Below are 21,512 nucleotides of genomic sequence, written 5' to 3' on the forward strand. Positions count from 1 at the left end.
TTCTCTGATTGTGTCCAGCGCTGATTCTCTGATTGTGTACAGCACTGATTCTCTATTTGTGTACAGCGCTGATTCTCTGATTGTGTACAGCGCTGATTCTCTATGTACAGCGCTGATTCTCTGATTGTGTCCCGCGCTGATTCTCCGATTGTGTACAGCGCTGATTCTCTGATTGTGTACAGCGCTGATTCTCTGTGTACAGCGCTGATTCTCTGATTGTGTCCAGTGCTGAATCTCTGATTGTGTCCAGCGCTGATTCTCTGATTGTGTACAGCGCTGATTCTCTGATTGTGTCCATCGCTGATTCTCTGTGTACAGCGCTGATTCTCTGATTGTGTCCAGTGCTGAATCTCTGATTGTGTCCAGCGCTGATTCTCTGATTGTGTACAGCGCTGATTCTCTGATTGTGTACAGCGCTGATTCTCTGATTGTGTACAGCGCTGATTCTCTGATTGTGCACAGCGCTGATTCTCTGATTGTGCACAGCGCTGATTCTCTGATTGTGTACAGCGCTGATTCTCTGATTGTGTACAGCGCTGATTCTCCGATTGTGTACAGCACTGATTCTCCGATTGTGTACAGTGCTGATTCTCTGATTGTGTCCAGCGCTGGTTCTCTGATTGTGTACACCGCTGATTCTCTGATTGTGTACAGCGCTGATTCTCTGATTGTTCACAGCGCTGATTCTCTGATTGTGTCCAGCGCTGATTCTCTGATTGTGTACAGCGCTGATTCTCTGATTGTGTACAGCGCTGATTCTCTGATTGTTCACAGCGCTGATTCTCTGATTGTGTCCAGCACTGATTCTCTGATTGTGTACAGCGCTGATTCTCTGATTGTGTACAGCGCTGATTCTCTGATTGTGTACAGCGCTGATTCTCTGATTGTGTACAGCGCTGATTCTCTATTTGTGCACAGCGCTGATTCTCTGATTGTGTACAGCGCTGATTCTCTGATTGTGTACAGCGCTGATTCTCTGATTGTGTACAGCACTGATTCTCCGATTGTTTACAGTGCTGATTCTCTGTGTACAGCGCTGATTCTCTGATTGTGTACAGCGCTGATTCTCTGATTGTGTACAGAGCTAATTCTGATTGTGTACAGTGTTGATTCTCTGTGTACAGCGCTGATTCTCTGATTGTGTCCCGCGCTGATTCTCCGATTGTGTACAGCGCTGATTCTCTGATTGTGTACAGCGCTGATTCTCTGTGTACAGCGCTGATTCTCTGATTGTGTCCAGTGCTGAATCTCTGATTGTGTCCAGCGCTGATTCTCTGATTGTGTACAGCGCTGATTCTCTGATTGTGTACAGCGCTGATTCTCTGATTGTGTACAGCGCTGATTCTCTGATTGTGCACAGCGCTGATTCTCTGATTGTGTACAGCGCTGATTCTCTGATTGTGTACAGCGCTGATTCTCCGATTGTGTACAGCACTGATTCTCTGATTGTGTACAGTGCTGATTCTCTGATTGTGTCCAGCGCTGGTTCTCTGATTGTGTACAGCGCTGATTCTCTGATTGTGTACAGCGCTGATTCTCTGATTGTTCACAGCGCTGATTCTCTGATTGTGTCCAGCGCTGATTCTCTGATTGTGTACAGCGCTGATTCTCTGATTGTGTACAGCGCTGATTCTCTGATTGTGTACAGCGCTGATTCTCTGATTGTGTACAGCGCTGATTCTCTATTTGTGCACAGCGCTGATTCTCTGATTGTGTACAGCACTGATTCTCTGATTGTGTCCAGCGCTGATTCTCTGATTGTGTACAGCGCTGATTCTCTGATTGTGTACAGCGCTGATTCTCTGATTGTGTACAGAGCTAATTCTGATTGTGTACAGTGTTGATTCTCTGTGTACAGCGCTGATTCTCTGATTGTGTCCCGCGCTGATTCTCCGATTGTGCACAGCGCTGTTTCTCTTATTGTGTACAGCGCTGATTCTCTTATTGTGTACAGCGCTGATTCTCTGATTGTGCACAGCGCTGTTTCTCTGATTGTGTGCAGCGCTGTTTCTCTGATTGTGTGCAGCGCAGATTCTCTGATTGTGTCCAGCGCTGATTCTCTGATTGTGTCCCGCGCTGATTCTCTATGTACAGCGCTGATTCTCTGATTGTGTCCAGCACTGATTCTCTGATTGTGTCCCGCGCTGATTCTCTATGTACAGCGCTGATTCTCTGATTGTGTCCCGCTCTGATTCTCTGGTTGTGCACAGCGCTGTTTCTCTTATTGTGTACAGCGCTGATTCTCTGATTGTGCACAGCGCTGATTCTCTGATTGTGTACAGCGCTGATTCTCTATGTACATCGCTGATTCTCTGATTGTGTCCCGCGCTGATTCTCCGATTGTGCACAGCGCTGATTCTCTATGTACATCGCTGATTCTCTGATTGTGTCCCGCGCTGATTCTCCGATTGTGCACAGCGCTGATTCTCTGTGTACAGCGCTGATTCTCTGATTGTGTACAGCACTGATTCTGATTGTGTCCAGCGCTGATTCTCTGATTGTGTCCAGCGCTGATTCTCTGATTGTGTACAGCGCTGATTCTCTGATTGTGTCCAGCGCTGATTCTCTGATTGTGTCCAGCGCTGATTCTCTGATTGTGTCCAGCGCTGATTCTCTGATTGTGTACAGCGCTGATTCTCTGATTGTGCACAGCGCTGATTCTGATTGTGTCCAGCGCTGATTCTCTGATTGTGTCCAGCGCTGATTCTCTGATTGTTCACAGCGCTGATTCTCCGATTGTGTACAGCGCTGATTCTCTGATTGTGTACAGCGCTGATTCTCTGATTGTGTACAGCACTGATTCTCTGATTGTGTACAGCGCTCATTCTCTGATTGTGTACAGCGCTGATTCTCCGATTGTGTACAGCGCTCATTCTCTGATTGTGTACAGCGCTCATTCTCCGATTGTGTACAGCGCTGATTCTCTGATTGTTCACAGCGCTGATTCTCTGATTGTGTCCAGCGCTGATTCTCTGATTGTGTACAGCACTGATTCTCTGATTGTGTACAGCGCTCATTCTCTGATTGTGTACAGCGCTGATTCTCCGATTGTGTACAGCGCTGATTCTCTGATTGTGTCCAGCGCTGATTCTGATTGTGTCCTGCGCTGATTCTCTGATTGTGTCCTGCGCTGATTCTCTGATTGTTCACAGCGCTGATTCTCTGATTGTTCACAGCGCTGATTCTCTGATTGTGTACAGCGCTGATTCTCAGATTGTGTACAGCACTGATTCTCTGATTGTGTACAGCGCTCATTCTCTGATTGTGTACAGCGCTGATTCTCCGATTGTGTACAGCGCTGATTCTCCGATTGTGTACAGCACTGATTCTGATTGTGTCCTGCGCTGATTCTCTGATTGTGTCCAGCGCTGATTCTCTGATTGTTCACAGCGCTGATTCTCTGATTGTGTACAGCGCTGATTCTCAGATTGTGTACAGCACTGATTCTCTGATTGTGTACAGCGCTCATTCTCTGATTGTGTACAGCGCTGATTCTCCGATTGTGTACAGCGCTGATTCTCTGATTGTTCACAGCGCTGATTCTCTGATTGTGTCCAGCGCTGATTCTCTGATTGTGTACAGCGCTGATTCTCTGATTGTGTACAGCGCTGATTCTCTGATTGTGTACAGCGCTGATTCTCTGATTGTGCACAGCGCTGATTCTCTGATTGTGTACAGCGCTGATTCTCTGATTGTGTACAGCGCTGATTCTCTGATTGTGTACAGCGCTGATTCTCTGATTGTGTACAGCACTGATTCTCCGATTGTTTACAGTGCTGATTCTCTGTGTACAGCGCTGTTTCTCTGATTGTGTCCAGCGCTGATTCTCTGATTGTGTACAGCGCTGATTCTCTGATTGTGTACAGCGCTGATTCTCTGATTGTGTACAGAGCTAATTCTGATTGTGTACAGTGTTGATTCTCTGTGTACAGCGCTGATTCTCTTGATTGTGTACAGCACTGATTCTCTGATTGTGTACAGCGCTGATTCTCTGATTGTGTCCCGCGCTGATTCTCTATTTACAGCGCTGATTCTCTGATTGTGTCCCGCGCTGATTCTCCGATTGTGCACAGCGCTGTTTCTCTTATTGTGTACAGCGCTGATTCTCTTATTGTGTACAGCGCTGATTCTCTGATTGTGCACAGCGCTGTTTCTCTGATTGTGTGCAGCGCTGTTTCTCTGATTGTGTGCAGCGCTGATTCTCTGATTGTGTCCAGCGCTGATTCTTTGATTGTGTCCCGCGCTGATTCTCTATGTACAGCGCTGATTCTCTGATTGTGTCCAGCGCTGATTCTCTGATTGTGTCCCGTGCTGATTCTCTATGTACAGCGCTGATTCTCTGATTGTGTCCCGCTCTGATTCTCTGATTGTGCACAGCGCTGTTTCTCTTATTGTGTACAGCGCTGATTCTCTGATTGTGCACAGCGCTGATTCTCTGATTGTGTACAGCGCTGATTCTCTGATTGTGTCCCGCGCTGATTGTCTGATTGTGCACAGCGCTGATTCGCTGTGTACAGCGCTGATTCTCTGTGTACAGCGCTGATTCTCTGATTGTTCACAGCTCTGATTCTCTGATTGTGTACAGCGCTGATTCTCTGATTGTGCACAGCGCTGATTCTCTGATTGTGTACAGCGCTGATTCTCTGATTGTGTACAGCGCTGATTCTCCGATTGTGTACAGCGCTGATTCTCTGTGTACAGCGCTGATTCTCTGATTGTGTACAGCACTGATTCTGATTGTGTCCAGCGCTGATTCTCTGATTGTGTCCATCGCTGATTCTCTGATTGTGTACAGCGCTGATTCTCTGATTGTGTACAGCGCTGATTCTCTCATTGTGTACAGCGCTGATTCTCTGATTGTGTACAGCGCTGATTCTCTGATTGTGTACAGCGCTGATTCTCTGATTGTGTACAGAGCTAATTCTGATTGTGTACAGCGCTGATTCTCTGATTGTTCACAGCGCTGATTCTCTGATTGTGTACAGCGCTGATTCTGATTGTATCCAGCGCTTATTCTCTGATTGTGTCTATCGCTGATTCTCTGATTGTGTCCAGCGCTGATTCTCTGATTGTGTCCAGCGCTGATTCTCTGATTGTGTCCAGCGCTGATTCTCTGATTGTGTCCAGCGCTGATTCTCTGATTGTGTACAGCGCTGATTCTCTGATTGTGCACAGCGCTGATTCTCTGATTGTGTACAGCGCTGATTCTCTGATTGTGTACAGCGCTGATTCTCTGATTGTGTCCAGCGCTGATTCTCTGATTGTGTCCAGCGCTGATTCTCTGATTGTGTACAGCGCTGATTCTCTGATTGTTCACAGCGCTGATTCTCCGATTGTGTACAGCGCTGATTCTCTGATTGTGTCCAGCGCTGATTCTCTGATTGTGTCCAGCGCTGATTCTCTGATTGTGTCCAGCGCTGATTCTCTGATTGTGTCCAGCGCTGATTCTCTGATTGTGTACAGCGCTGATTCTCTGATTGTGCACAGCGCTGATTCTGATTGTGTCCAGCGCTGATTCTCTGATTGTGTCCAGCGCTGATTCTCTGATTGTTCACAGCGCTGATTCTCCGATTGTGTACAGCGCTGATTCTCTGATTGTGTACAGCGCTGATTCTCTGATTGTGTACAGCACTGATTCTGATTGTGTCCTGCGCTGATTCTCTGATTGTGTCCAGCGCTGATTCTCTGATTGTTCACAGCGCTGATTCTCTGATTGTGTACAGCGCTGATTCTCTGATTGTGTACAGCACTGATTCTCTGATTGTGTACAGCGCTCATTCTCTGATTGTGTACAGCGCTGATTCTCCGATTGTGTACAGCGCTGATTCTCTGATTGTGTCCAGCGCTGGTTCTCTGATTGTGTACACCGCTGATTCTCTGATTGTGTACAGCGCTGATTCTCTGATTGTTCACAGCGCTGATTCTCTGATTGTGTCCAGCGCTGATTCTCTGATTGTGTACAGCGCTGATTCTCTGATTGTGTACAGCGCTGATTCTCTGATTGTGCACAGCGCTGATTCTCTGATTGTGTACAGCGCTGATTCTCTGATTGTGTACAGCGCTGATTCTCTGATTGTGTACAGCGCTGATTCTCTGATTGTGTACAGCACTGATTCTCCGATTGTTTACAGTGCTGATTCTCTGTGTACAGCGCTGTTTCTCTGATTGTGTCCAGCGCTGATTCTCTGATTGTGTACAGCGCTGATTCTCTGATTGTGTACAGCGCTGATTCTCTGATTGTGTACAGAGCTAATTCTGATTGTGTACAGTGTTGATTCTCTGTGTACAGCGCTGATTCTCTTGATTGTGTACAGCACTGATTCTCTGATTGTGTATAGCGCTGATTCTCTGATTGTGTCCCGCGCTGATTCTCTATTTACAGCGCTGATTCTCTGATTGTGTCCCGCGCTGATTCTCCGATTGTGCACAGCGCTGTTTCTCTTATTGTGTACAGCGCTGATTCTCTTATTGTGTACAGCGCTGATTCTCTGATTGTGCACAGCGCTGTTTCTCTGATTGTGTGCAGCGCTGTTTCTCTGATTGTGTGCAGCGCTGATTCTCTGATTGTGTCCAGCGCTGATTCTTTGATTGTGTCCCGCGCTGATTCTCTATGTACAGCGCTGATTCTCTGATTGTGTCCAGCGCTGATTCTCTGATTGTGTCCCGCGCTGATTCTCTATGTACAGCGCTGATTCTCTGATTGTGTCCCGCTCTGATTCTCTGATTGTGCACAGCGCTGTTTCTCTTATTGTGTACAGCGCTGATTCTCTGATTGTGCACAGCGCTGATTCTCTGATTGTGTACAGCGCTGATTCTCTATGTACATCGCTGATTCTCTGATTGTGTCCCGCGCTGATTGTCTGATTGTGCACAGCGCTGATTCGCTGTGTACAGCGCTGATTCTCTGTGTACAGCGCTGATTCTCTGATTGTTCACAGCTCTGATTCTCTGATTGTGTACAGCGCTGATTCTCTGATTGTGTACAGCGCTGATTCTCTGATTGTGTACAGCGCTGATTCTCTGATTGTGTACAGCGCTGATTCTCCGATTGTGTACAGCGCTGATTCTCTGTGTACAGCGCTGATTCTCTGATTGTGTACAGCACTGATTCTGATTGTGTCCAGCGCTGATTCTCTGATTGTGTCCATCGCTGATTCTCTGATTGTGTACAGCGCTGATTCTCTGATTGTGTACAGCGCTGATTCTCTGATTGTGTACAGCGCTGATTCTCTGATTGTGTACAGCGCTGATTCTCTGATTGTGTACAGAGCTAATTCTGATTGTGTACAGCGCTGATTCTCTGATTGTTTACAGCGCTGATTCTGATTGTATCCAGCGCTTATTCTCTGATTGTGTCTATCGCTGATTCTCTGATTGTGTCCAGCGCTGATTCTCTGATTGTGTCCAGCGCTGATTCTCTGATTGTGCACAGCGCTGATTCTCTGATTGTGTACAGCGCTGATTCTCTGATTGTGTACAGCGCTGATTCTCTGTGTACAGCGCTGATTCTCTGTGTACAGCGCTGATTCTCTGATTGTTCACAGCGCTGATTCTCTGATTGTGTACAGCGCTGATTCTCTGATTGTGTACAGCGCTGATTCTCTGATTGTGTCCAGCGCTGATTCTCTGATTGTGTCCAGCGCTGATTCTCTGATTGTGTACAGCGCTGATTCTCTGATTGCTGCTGATCACTGCTGAAGCAGCCTCAGATTTGAGAAGGTTTACAATGCTCTGTTCTCTGTTTTGTTTTAGTTTGTCGGGACCCTGCCTGCTGAATGGAGACCACGACCTGATTTCTTTGGGTTTCCCTGGGAACCTGTGATGGTTTCCTTCCTGATGGGATACATTTCCTTCCTTGTGGTGCTATGGAGGACTGTGCTCGCAGTGAGTAAAGAAACTGAATTCAGTTTGACAGAAGGGGTTCTCATGGTGATTCCTCATTTAACTAATGATATGATTAAAAAAAAAAAAGGATTCAGACAACTACTGAAAATATCCCCAAGTGGTCTTGCTAATTTTTGTTTTGGGTTAAAATCCAAGATGAGACACTGAGCAAGTTACTTTACCTCGATAGCTTCAGTAAAAGTTGAAATGATTGTATATTGTACTCTAAATTGTACTGTAATTCTTGAAATGTGTATATTTTGTAACAACTGTAAGTTTCCCTGGTTAAGGGGGAATTGTTATGTAAAATAACTCATTGTAAATTGCTTTGGTAACCAAATAACCATGTAACAAATTATTTATTTTTTTTGGTTCCTGGTAGTAAGTGTTATTTCCTAATTGCTTATGCCTCAAAAGTATAGAAAATGGCTATTATTCCCCACAAACTTTGCTTTTGTGACCAGGACAGTGATATTTTGAAATGTACCTATTTCCAATGAGAAAACGGGCGAATTTGTGTCTTTTCGTTCACATAAAGTCAGAAAAAAACCACATATGAATCCAAATTAACATGTATTTATACTAAAGTAATACAAAAATGACTACAAAAGATTTAGAAGTGAGTAGTTTTTCGAGATTTCCGATTATACTGTAAATCACTTTCACGAATCAGCCCCCAAATGTAGTCTCCCATCATGTTCTCGTTATACTGTCCTTGGTAGCGGCGTTCAAAGTCCAGTATATCCTGGTGGAAGCGCTCGCCTTATCAAGATGAGCATCAAGGATATGGACTTTGAGGGACAGCCCATTGTGCCGTAGTTCTTCACCAGAGTCTCAACCAGCTCCACATAGTTTTCGGCCTTGTGATTGCCCAGGAAGCCCCGAACCACTGCGACAAAGCTGTTCCAAGCCGCTTTCTCCTTACTAGTGAGCTTCTTGGGGAATTCATTGCACTCCAGGATCTTCTTTATCTGTGGTCCGACGAAGACACCGGCTTTGACCTTTGCCTCAGACAGCTTAGGGAAGAAGTCTTGAAGGTACTTGAAGGCTGCCGACTCCTTATCTAGAGCTCTGACAAATTGTTTCATAAGGCCCAATTTGATGTGCAGTGGTGGCATCAGCACCTTCCGGGGGTCCCAGCCGTACTCATCATACTTCAAGGTGTCCAGCAAGGTCTTGAGGCTGTTGTAATCCTTTTTGAGGTGCACCGAGTGAGCCAGGGGAAGAGACGGGTACTTGTTACCATTATGGAGCAGCACGGCTTTGAGGCTCCTGGATGAGCTGTCAATGAAGGACAGTATAACGAGAACATGATGGGAGACTACATTTGGGGGCTGATTCGTGAAAGTGATTTACAGTATAATTGTAAATCTCGAAAAACTACTCACTTCTAAATCTTTTGTAGTCATTTTTGTATTACTTTAGTATAAATACATGTTAATTTGGATTCATATGTTGTTTTTTTCTGACTTTATGTGAACGAAAAGACACAAATTCGCCAGTTTTCTCACTGGAAATAGGTAAATTTCAAAATATCACTCCTGGTCACAAAAGCAAAGTTTGTGGGGAATAATAGCCATTTTCTATACTTTTGAGGCATAAGCAATTAGGAAATAACACTTACTACCCAGGAACAAAAATTGTGTTACATAGTGTTATTATAATTATTCAATTAACATATATGAATGTATCAGCAAAGACCGTATTTCTTACAAAAACAGCTGACAGAAAAATGAGTCATATTTTCCTTTATGTATTTATTTTAGATCAAAAGGCCAATGTACCAACGTAAGTGTTATTGCAATAGTGTGAAATAAACAATTGTATGTATTTATCTAATGGAAAAAACAATGTAGATTTTAAAATGATTTATTTAATGTCTATGTCTTGCTTGCTGTACTGAAATAGCTGTCAGCAAGTTATATTTTACTTGTTATTTCTGGTTTATTTTAGTGACAGTAACACAGCTTCACCAAAAAATTAGACAGCTGTCAGATGAAATTTGCCAAGCTGCTGGTCATTTATCAGATTTAAAACACACGGTAAGCACAGGATGGACTTTGTAAAGTGAAGGGCAGTAAGAGAAAAAGATTCACAATAATTAAACTGGTTAACCCTTTGAGGCACAGTAGCTTACATTTTTGTGATATAACTTTAAAAAGAATACAGCAAACTGTTGTAATTTCAGAAATGTTCAATGCTTCCCTACTCTAAACATTATTTCACATAAGAAACAAAACTCTGAAAAAAAGCGAACCTGTAACAGATATTGGATGATTTTGCATACATGCAAGAAAACACAGATTCTGCTAAACTTAGCAACTGTGAGGTCACTTATTTTGTCTATTTCCAATTTTGTCCACTAGAGGGCACCACGAACACATACTAAACAATGGTTACAGCAAGAAATCACACTACATTTTCAGGAAAAAAAATGAAGAATCTGTAGATTCATAATTTAAACCACTGCGGCTCAAAGAGCTAAAACCTCAATTATCCAAACACCTCTCTTTATCCGAGCAATCCGCTGGTAACCCGTCTAGCTGTCTGCAGTGCCTTTTTCTGACCAGCAAGAATGTGTGTGTGTTTAAAGGTAATGGTTTTGGGTTTCTATATTTTGTTAGAAAGAGTTGGGAAAGTGCAACACTCAACTCACTGTGTCTGCTCACATATTCTAAACGGCTCACACATTTTAACAGTGGGTGCGTTAAGTAAGTGAGCCGCTCAGAAAGAACACTGATCTGATTTGAAATTGACTTAATGCTCTGCTACACGAAAGCGCTGAGCGATGTTTAAAATGGCAAATAACAATTCTTCACTCGTTTGTATTTCTGAGGTTATGGTAGATGAAATAGCCCTGAGTTTGGCGCTCTGTTTGGACTAAACCTCATATCTGGCTATCTGGTGTTTAATACCAACATTGCAGGACTGATCCAAAAACGAACAATAATCCCATACAGAAAGAAAATACATTTTCAATATATCTGTAAAAATATATGGATCATTGTAACAGGGCGAGGAGCCCTGTACATTTAAATGTGTTTTCATTTTCGTTATTGTGTATTGTCATTTTGTATTATGATTTTGTATAGGTATTTATTTATTTATTTAAAAAGACAGCGTGTGTGCGTGCGTGCATGTGTGTACATTCTGGCAGAGGCGAGGTTTGGCAACTCGTCTCTGCCTGTAATTCAAAAACTCGTGCAGAATGCAGCTATGGGATAATCAGCTGATTGGTAGCTGGTTAATTCCCCGGCTGAGTATATAAAAACCTGCAGCTCACTGCACTGGGGTGGGTGTTCAGAGTGAGAGCTATATTTAAAAGTAAGAACGGATAAGGATCAGTGAAGGCTGTGCGGTCCAGTGGTTAAAGAAACGGGTTTGTAACCAGGAGGTCCCCGGTTCAAATCCCATCTCAGCCACTGACTCACTGTGTGACCCTGAGCAAGTCACTTAACCCCCTTGTGCTCCGTCTTTCGGGTGAGACGTAATTGTAAGTGACTCTGCAGCTGATGCATAATTCACACACCCTAGTCTCTGTAAGTCGCCTTGGATAAAGGTGTCTGCTAAATAAACTAATAATAAGGCAGTTGCTCAGCCTGACCTTAGCGTTTGTTTGTGTTCGAGATTTATTTTTGTTTAAACCTTTTCTTTTGTGTTTTTGGTTTCAATATTTATTTTTATTATTGTTTGAATAAATGGCGCCGCAGCGTCTTTTGCCCTGCAGTACTACTGCCTCGGTTCTGTTTCCTGCATTGTGGCCTGACGTCACCACTCGCCAGCCTGTCACAATCATATATGTTTCATATATATAGATTTAAATATGTTTCATATATGGAAAATGTAGGGACAATGTATGCATTGTAAAGCTATATATTTTAAATATATTAAATATATTTCCTTTCCGTATGGGATATTAATGGCATCAGTAATAATAATTATAAAACAGCTTGAAATTTTGAAAAATGAAATAAAATGATAAAAACTTGAAAACAGCCATTTGTTCCATCTTATGTATGAATACATAACTTTATGAAGTCAAACCAATTCATCATCGGTGACTTCAAAGTCAATTAGTCAACTCTTCCTATCGCCTCCACTTGTTTCCTGCAGGTGTCCGTTCCATCCACTCACTCTGATCTCTGATGAGAAATGCTCAGGAGCACCCTGAGCGGCTCAGTGACAGCAGAACCGAGCAAACCGTTAAAGTGATAATTTTACTGAGCTGCTTTGAGGAGCTCACTTACATAACACACTCACTGTGCCAAAGTGACCAAGTCAAAAACAAAACAAAACAAAAAAAAACTACCCAAACAAACGTGAATGAGTCTGAATGAAAATAAACCTAAACCAAGAACTCTACTAATGAACTGTATTGTTCTGATTAGATTCAGGAACATGGCAAACATCTGAAAGAAACTGAAGAGGCAACACAGTCTTCTACACGTGAAAACAAGAACCTGCAGATAGGACATGAAGAATAATGGACAGCTCATTAGACGCCAGTGCACACGTACCCGTTATTACCATGTTATTACTGCGTAATAGTATGGCAATAACCACAATTAATTGGATAAATGCCAGTTTCGTTGGAACTACCAAGTATTATTACTACTGCTGGAATAAGTATGTAATTAAAGGGGAACGTTTTTGTGTTTGTGTTACATGTTCCCATATGTTTAAGTTGGTTGTGTGTATTGTTTTTATTCATTTCTTGTGACATCCTGACCACTATTGAATTGCAGTCTCTGGTGCTCTGTTCGGAAGAACTCTTCAGAAAAACTTTAGAACTACATTTCCCATCACCCCCCTCATCCATACATGAGCATGAGAATGAAGATCTTCTGAAGGGTACATGTGAAGTCATCTTGGAAATAGAGCAAGGTGTACTGCAATTGAATAGTGCAGAAAAGTGGTCAGGATGTCAAAAACAATACACACACCTTACTTAAACAGTTGTAGCAACATGTGGGAACACCTCCACACACACACACACACACACACAAAAAACCTTGAGTTCCCCCTGAAATGCTGTGGAATTGGAGCACTGTTTGAATCTCTCTGTTTTGTCCTTCACCTAAAAGGGCATGTGTGAGTATCTACAGCGTGTGAATGAATCTGCAGAGGAACAGCGCAGAGCCTCACAGTCTGCCCTAGAGCAACACAAGACAAAGCGGGCCAATCAAGAACAATTGGTAAGTTTGATTAGTTAACAAGTTTACTGCCTAGCAATGTAGTTTCTATTCACTTACTCCGATATTAACATAAACATGACACCTTGTTTCTTAGTTTCACTGTATCCTCTTTTATTTTGAATAGATTTCTGAGATTCAAACATCCATTCAGAGCTGTGAGAAAATCTTTGAATCATGGAATGCAGAACCATTGAAGGTATGATTGGTGTTATTCCGTAGCTCAGTTAAAACCCAGGGAATTGTGCACAGAAAAAAGCGAAATTATACTGTGGTGCTCTATCATTCCTTGAACAAAAATGAAAAAAGTGACCCAGCAGGACTGCATACAGGTGGTAGAGTACAATTGTCCGAGCGGCGCTCAAGTGTGGAGGGTTTCAGTCGGCAGAGTAATCCTTGTCTCATCACTACACACCAGAGACTCCTGTGGTGACTGGGCACCTGCGAGACGGCTGTTTTTCAACCAGAACTGCATTTCCTTCGACCCGATAGATAAGGTTGACTTCACGGTGAAAGAAAGAGTGAAAGAAAGCGGATGGCCTGACAGCTTGAAGCACGTTTCGGTGGACGCATGTGCTTGTCTTCGCCTCTCACTTGGAGTCAGTGGGAGCTGCAGTGGTTAGACATGGTCTCCATCGCTCAATGTTCCCTTAATTGAACAAGAGTGACATAACACTTACTGGAAAAGCAACAAAAAACACATTAAATCTCCAACGCTACACTCTTCCTCATATACATTGCATATATCTAAGTAGGTTTGATGTTATCTATAACAAGATAATTTGGTATACTAGCTATTTAAAAGATTTGATCTAGTTTTGTATCTGTATGTAAACTATACAATTTCTTGGATATGAAACCAATTTAGGAAGCAGGAGTTTTGGAAAAGGACAGTCTTGAAGAGGCTGAATTCCGGGCTAAGCTGCAGTGGACTCTGGAAGAGAATGAAAGATTAAACCACGAGAAGGAAGAGGCAGGTAGAACTCTTGTATTCTGTACAAGAGAACACACCTGTATATGTGTTCAGCACTGGACTGCTCTGTGCTGGAACACAATGTTTAACACTGAAGGATTCTTGTTTTCTAGCTACTGAAAGAGGTGAAAGACGGGGAGAAACAACGCAGTAAGCTTACTGAGGAAATGAAAATGCTCCAAAAGATTTCCAAAGATATGGCAGATTCCATAGCCTGCAAAGACTGTGACATTGAGGTACACCACTGCTTAATATAATATATAAAAACAAAAGACTACTTCTTAAGTGACCTGCTGACAAAGCTGAAAAAGACAAAGTCGTCAAATCACACTCGAGTGCTCCGCCAGTCAGCAGCCAGACTAAAAGGGGAAGTATTGCTGGAAAGAGAGAATGTTCCTGTATACGTAGTTCAGAAACAAAAAGTACATCCTCCAAATTTCTCTTCTTTGAAAATCGAAATCGCCGTAAATTCAGGCCGATACTGTAACTTATTTATTAAATGTTACTTATTTATTTCACTTAAAATAGAGCATTGCCACTCCTTTCTGTTCACTACTTATAGTATTTCTTTTTTTTATCTCAAATGGTTTTAATTCAATGTAAAAGACTAATTTATGAAAACTGTGTACGACTTTGACTGCTTACAATCTACAGGGTTTATATGAGCAGATAAGCAAGCTGGGAGGTCTGAAGGCAGATGCTCAGTGTGAGACTGTGACGATTCAGGAAGGAAATGTCAATGGTGAGACTCCAGGTGCAGTGTAATCCCCGAGCAATGCAGCAGATAACTGAATATTTAAGAGGGTGGGGGCTAGAGTAGTGGTGCTAAACTGGCCCTTAAGATCTAGTCCATCTAGTCCAGTGCAAGGATTTTACTCCATACTCTCTATTCTAATTCTAATTCACTGAACCTGTTGATAACTAAGGCCCTGTCTAAACTATGCATTTAATCAGTATTAGTTGCTTTTAAACCGACCTAAAAGTGCTAAATACTTTTAATGCCGTCCTCGAGAACCAGACTTGAGACTACCTCAGGAGGTGGTTTACAGTCCAGTTCTAAAAGGTTGCATCAGTTAGTGCGTATTATCATATGTCTGGATATTGTAATACCGATCTAAGTATTTTGTGTATCCTCCAATATCCCAGAATCCTCAGTTACGGCGCATGGCTATTGCAAATATTTACATTTCTTAAATGATTTCGCGCAAGAATTTCACAATGTGACGTTGAAAGCAGTTTGTTTATGAAAGATGGTTAATAATTTCATAGAAGACGGTCATGGGTCCTGCATGATACAGCAATATTTTTTGTAACTTTTGAGGAACTGAGTTAATGTAGTGTGAGAGACAGATCATTTGAAATGTGTATAATTAAAGTATTAAGTTATACACATATAATGATATGGAGATAGACTGGAGAAATGTTTCATTTCCGTGTAGGCTATAACTAAAAATACCTCTTTGCATTTTCTTTTTTTTTTGCGTTATGAAAAAAACGATGCCTCGATGGTAAAAAATAAATAAAGTGAAATAAGTGAAATAGTCTTAAGATGTTTCATGCAAACAGGCACTGCCTTAGGGGAACTGGGTGTAAACTCCGGTGTGAGGTGGCGAGCTGTTGCTGTGAACATCAGAACAAGCAGGTTTTAGGTCAAATAAACGTTAATTAACTTGTAAAATAAACGTTATTTAAATAAATTACATATAATAGGACCTACTGCCATATGTGACTGCATTTCTTCAGGAAAGTCAGAAGCACAATTTGCTCTACTAGCATAGAATCCACATTTTCTTGTTTGCAAACACTAGCTAGTGCATGGTGGGATAGTGTATTAAGTCCTATTAGCCACTGCACTGCTAGAAATGAAACCACACTATTTTAATAATGTGTGAATGCATTAATACTGACTAAAGAGGAAGTGGTATTTCAGTGTGGGCACTTTGAGCTAGACTAATCAGAACGATTTTGAGTTGGGTTCTCGAGATCGGTTTTGTAGTGTGGACCTGATTAGAATAAAGTGCAGGACTGGTATGGATGTCGAGGGCCAGAGTTGAGTAGCACCAAACTGGAGTTTGAACAAACACATTTACTCTTTCAGAGAATCAAATGAAGAAGACAGGTAAACAGATCAATATCGTTTCACAGGTAAGTCTAATTCATTCAGATTCATTCTAGTCCATTTGAATTAACTGACTTTTGTAATTAAATAGCTATCCTTTTTATAAGCATTTGAAAGTGATTATTTTTTATGCTGCTTTTATTAAATTGCTCTGCAATTTTGCACTATTAATAGTTTCTTAGCAGACGTTCTTATCCAGGGAGACTTACAATTATTACAAGATATCACATCATTTTTTACATACAATTAGGCATTTCTACAATTTTTTTTTTAACTGGAGCAATCTGGTTAAAGCACCTTGCTCAAGGTTACAGCAGCAGTGTGTCCCCCACCTGGAATTAAACCCTCCAGTCAGATTCCACAGTCCTAACCACTACTCCACACTGCTGCCCACTATTGAGATACATTATACATGTGCTGGGCAAAAACGAAATAAACTACACTAAGCATGCATTAAATAGGGTGGTAAAGACGTGTTTTCTGAATGTGTACGATGTACTCTCCATTCATTTAAATCTAGATCCAAATCACAGCAAAGGCAGAAGAACGAGACAGAAATCTGGCCAAACTAGCGGATGAAGAGAAAGGCAGACGTGAGATGGAAGGTACATGTCCTGTTCGCTTTCTTGCTTCTCTAATAATGAACTCCCTCCCAGTTATTACATTAGAATTACACTGGGGATCTGTGTTACAGAGAAAAGAAGAAACCTGGAGCACAGAAACCTCAAGACTGCCCAACACAAACTGGAGATACTGAGGGATCTGTATGAGCAAACATGGAACACTCTCCGACAGTGAGTATTCATGCTGCTGGGAGGGGCTACAGAGGAGACTCAACTGCCATTTTATGGACATCTGAAGTTGTGAAGCACTAAAGGAGACTTGAGATCAATGACAAATGTTTCAGCTCCAAGTCGATTTCAATAGAGTCTTAAGAGTTGAACTTCACCTTGTTAAAGGGGAAATAAAGTTGTTTTGTGTGTGTTACTGTACATGTTCTCATATGTTGCTACAACTGTTAAAGTAAGATGTGTGTATCGTTTTTTTGACATCCTGACCATTTTTTGACACTATTAAATTGTAGTCTGCAGTGCTCTGTTTCCAAGATGGCTTCACATGTACCCTTCAGAAGAACTTCAAAACTACATTTCCCATCACCCCCCATCACACATACTATACTCTGCAGGTCAAAGGACAGAGGGCTTAGTAAGGTTGTGAGGGCGGGGTTTCAGTTAGCAATATGACGGTTTGTAATGGAGCTGGTGACACATGTGGGATGTTAATAAAGTCATAAAGAAAGAGTTCAACAAATAAATACCTCTGGCGTGAACAGTTTACAAATACACACACCTTACTTACAGAGCTGTGGGGAACTTGATTTCCCCTTTAATGAATTCAACTGTTTTGAGTGGTTAATAGTTGTGGATAACAAGTCTAAAATCTTTCAGAAAACTCCTTCAGGAAGAGCACAGGCATGGAGAAAAGGAGGAGAGACTGTTTGAAGGCAATGGAAATCCAGTACAGGCAAACAAGGAACTAAAGATTTACAAGGAAAGACTGCACAAAATCCAGGAGAAACTAAAGAATACACAGTATTCCTATGCATACCAGGTAGGGCAGAATATCAGATCTGAGCAGCTGTGGACTGCTATTAACCTTCCTGCTGCCTATCCCATGATTTCAACTTGCTGCACAGGTTGGTCAAAATCTGCCGATCCCCCCTGTGCAGAATAGTGTGGAGTGCTCTGTGCATTTGCAAACTTTATTTAGCTTTTTAGTTTGCCTTTCTGCTGTTTTCAGAGAAATGAATGTTATAGTTTGTTTGGTAATCCGTCATGCCCTCCAACTAAATATTAGTTGTTTCAGCAGTATACGTATACCCTTTAATGGAAAAAATCTGTATACAGCACATGGGATTGCACTGCACACAGCACTGTATATACCTATATATCCTGCAATGAGAACGCACCACGTTTGAAATCGCAATACACAAATGATGTTGTACAGTTTATGTGCAGTCATTGTTATGGAAAGTAGAATCATCTTTGTGTACAGTATTACTATACTGCATGTTAAAATATAGCACTTAACCTACAAACCCAATGAAATACATCCCATGTGTTAATCATTTAACCTGTAAGAAATACAGATATACTGTAAACATGGATCATGTCAACAACAGAAACGCATGTGGTGGTAAAAGTAAAGCAACTATTGTTTTGAAAACTGTCCAAAATGTTTACCTGGGGGCTAAGAATGAAAAATCTGAATTAGAGAGAATCTTTATGTGTTACATGTCCCCATACGTTGCTACTGTTTAAGTAAAGTGTGTGTATTTTTAATTTGTTTTACATCCTGACCACCTTTTACATTATTAAATTTCAGTCTACATGCTCTGTTTCCAAGATGGCTTCACATGTACCCTTCAAAAGAACTTCAGAACTACATTTCCCATCACCCCCATCATTCATACATGAGCAAGAGGATGATGGGAACTATAGTTCTGACATTCTTTTGAAGGGTACTTGTGAAGCCATTTTGGAAACGAAGCACAGTGTAGTGCAATTTAATAGTGTAAAAAAGTGGTCAGGATGTCGAAAAAATAAAAACACACAACTTACTTAAACAATTGTAGGGAACACACACGCACGCACGCACGCACGCACGCATGCACGCACGCACGCACGCATGCACACACAAACAAACTACTTGAGATCCCCTTTAAATTGCAAAGTTCACATCTATGTTTTCGAAGCCCTGACAGAAATGAATCTTTTCTCTTATAGAATCTGTCTTGTGAGAAGGCAATGCATGAGAAATGGGTAAGTGTTTTGTGACTCCTCCATTTCACAGAACAGTGCTGATCTCTTTAAGCAGAGTTGCTTCCTAATGCTACCCTCTCTCCCTCTCTGTATTGTCACAGCTTCAGAAACGAGCTGCTGAACGGGCTCTGCAAGTGCAGAAGGATGAAAATGCAAACCTTCGACAAAAGTGCGTCCGCCCTGAATTACATTTTGTATCATTTTACATTGTCCATTAAGGTTCAGTGGCTGAAATAGTTTCCTATTTTTCAGACTAGTCGAGGCTCACATCAGGCTTGGGAATGTGCAAAGAGCTTCTGCAATTCGATTGACCCCCACCCACCGAGTGACACAGAGCCTCCCCCAGCACAGCAGTGAGAGCTGGTTTTATTATTGCATTAATATGTACACATACTGCCTGTTGATTAAGAACTGCTGTATATCTTTTTCATTGCACACTACCGGTGGAAATGCCATGCATATTATGAATTGAATGGTTAAGTGGTGTGCACAATGTCTTTAATTCTATAAGTCAGGCCATGTTTTCATTCATTATTTCATACATGTATTTTATAAAAATTTGAGAATACAGTAAATGATCTCAAAATGTATCCCATCATCATGTGTCAGAGGAATGCAACGCTAATCTGGGTGCCCCACATAATGTGTACATTTATTAGAATTCAACACAGAGTTTGAGGTCATCGTTCCTTTTGGTTCTTGGCAGATTATAGTTAAGGAGAATCTTTTTTTTTCCCCTCAGAGTGACTGCTTTTATTACTCTTTGGAATATAGAATTATTGAATGTTATCACTGCTAATCTTACAAGTTTACAAACTTCAGAAAGGACTTTAAATCAATAAAAAGATATGTTCAGTTAAGCCTAAGGAGGTACTGAGCTGCTCTGATTGTCTGTAAGGAACTATTTTATCTGTTTAAAGAGTTAACTAGTTCACTTTTATTGCTTTAATGGATTTGAATTCTATTCTTTGCCCAGGAGCCTGTGTCCAACCTCTGACTGCAAGTGAAACTCCATTGGATGGTCCGGTAAATTCAAGAGATTATTAGATACTTATGGGAATGACTTTGTGTGGTTACTCTTTCATTCTGTCAGTCTTTATTAACTTGTTCTTCTGATAAGGCTTTGAACAAACTGTCTATTATTCAATCTAGAAATTGCTGCACATCTTTCTGGAAATGAAGTTGCTTTGTTTGCAAGGGGATGCATGTTTTTGTGAACTGCAGTTATTGATGCTGATGAGTGCTTTGTGTTTCAGAAGAATGCAGCAGCTGGAATCCCATCATCAAGTCCAGGCACACTGATGGCAGGATCTTCCTGTTCTGCTTCTTCTAAGAAGAGATCTGCCCCCCGACCAATAAATGCATCTGCTTTTGCATCTGTGAATGGAACTGCTGCTCAACCAATGAAGGGAGCTGCATTTCTACCAATGAATACATCCATTTATCCACCAATAAAAAGACCAATCGCTCAACCAATTAACAGAAAAAGACCAATCGCTCAACCAATTAGCAGAACTGCTGCTCAACCAATGAAGGAAACTGCATTTCCTCCAAATAGACCTGCCATTCAACCAATGAACAGACCTACTGGTCAACCAATGAATGAATTCCTATCAATGAATAGACATTTCCATCCACCGATGGAACGATCTGAAATTCAACCAATGAATAGACCTCCTTATCCACCACTAGACAGACACACCTATCCACCAATGAATAGACCTCCTTATCCACCACAAGACAGACACACCTATCCACCAATGAATAGACCTCCTTATCCACCACAAGACAGACACACCTATCCACCAATGAATAGACCACCTTATCCACCACTAGACAGACACACCTATCCACCAATGAATAGACCTCCTTATCCACCACAAGACAGACACACCTATCCACCAATGAATAGACCTCCCCCTCCAACAGTAAATAGATCCACCTAACTAACCACTCAACCAGTGACTAGAATGCCCCCCTCCTTCAATGAACAGACCCACACCTCCATCTTTCTCTAATGAAGCTCTACAAGGACAGATCTCACACCAAAGAGCAGCTCTTCCACAGCACCACCATCGCCAGGCAGATCTACTCCCCCAATGTGTTACTGGAGACACGGCAGCAGCTCCAGTGACTGCTCCAATTCCTCCACTTTCTTTCATTTCCACCCATGAATTACTCTGCAGATCTTCAGGCTCTGTATTCAACCAACCACACTCAAGAGCTTTGCAGTAGAGTTTGATATATTTACCAATTGTAATAATCTTGTTTAAATGAATAAATATACCATACCACTTCTTGTGTCAGACTGTGCAAACCCTTCAGCAAATATTGCCTTTCAAATTTCACAGTAATCCTAACCACATGCCTGTGTCATAAATTATGGTAGTATAGTAGTAATAAGGAGTGACAGCTGGTGTGAATGAGTGGTTATGAAGAACTTTTGATGTATAATTCTACAAAGTTATAGAATATAAAGAAAGACATTCCAAGTTCAGAAAAAGTAACTGCGTAAACCTGTT

Source organism: Acipenser ruthenus, unplaced genomic scaffold (assembly GCF_902713425.1).
Source record: "Acipenser ruthenus unplaced genomic scaffold, fAciRut3.2 maternal haplotype, whole genome shotgun sequence".
NCBI lineage: Eukaryota > Metazoa > Chordata > Actinopteri > Acipenseriformes > Acipenseridae > Acipenser > Acipenser ruthenus.